The sequence below is a fragment of the Physeter macrocephalus genome, chromosome 7, assembly GCF_002837175.3.
Source record: "Physeter macrocephalus isolate SW-GA chromosome 7, ASM283717v5, whole genome shotgun sequence".
NCBI classification, from domain to species: Eukaryota; Metazoa; Chordata; class Mammalia; order Artiodactyla; family Physeteridae; genus Physeter; species Physeter macrocephalus.
The window spans coordinates 32,094,693-32,095,486 of record NC_041220.1 but is presented as its reverse complement, the minus strand read 5'-3'; positions in this window follow the sequence as shown (position 1 = coordinate 32,095,486).

Here is a 794-nt window from a genome sequence, read left to right as displayed (position 1 = left end):
TATCCTGCTACTTTACCAAATTCATTGATTAGCTCTAGTAGTTTCCTGGTAGCATCTTTAGGATTCTCTATGTATAGTATCATGTCATCTGCAAACAGTGACAGCTTTACTTCTTTTCCAATTTGGATTCCTTTTATTTCTTTTTTTCTCTGATTGCTCTGGCTAAAACTTCCAAAACTATGTTGAAGAATACTGGTGAGAGTGGGCAACCTTGTCTTGTCCCTGATCTTAGTGGATTCAGTTTTTCACCATTGAGTACGATGTTGGCTCTTGGTGTGTCATATATGGCCTTTATTATGTTTAGGTAAGTTCCCTCTATGCCTACTTTCTGGAGGGTTTTTATTAGCAATGGGTGTTGAATTTTGTTGAAAGCTTTTTCTGCATCTATTGAGATTATGATATGGTTTTTATCCTTCAATTTGTTAATGTGGTGTATCACGTTAAATTGACAAGGATAGGTGTTAACTCTTCTCTAAATGTTTGATAGAATTCACCTGTGAAGCCATCTGGTGCTGGGCTTTTGTTTGTTGGAAGATTTTTAATCACAGTCTCAATTTTTAATCACAGTCTCAATTTCAGTGCTTGTGATTGGTCTGTTTATATTTTGTATTTCTTCTTGGTTCAGTCTCGGAAGGTTGTGGTTTTCTAAGAATGTGTCCATTTCTAAGAATGTGTCCAGGTTGTCCATTTTATTGGCATATAGTTGCTTGTAGTAATCTCTCATGATCTTTTGTATTTCTGAAGGGTAAGTTGTTACTTCTTTTTCACTTCTAATTCTATTGATTTGAGTCTTC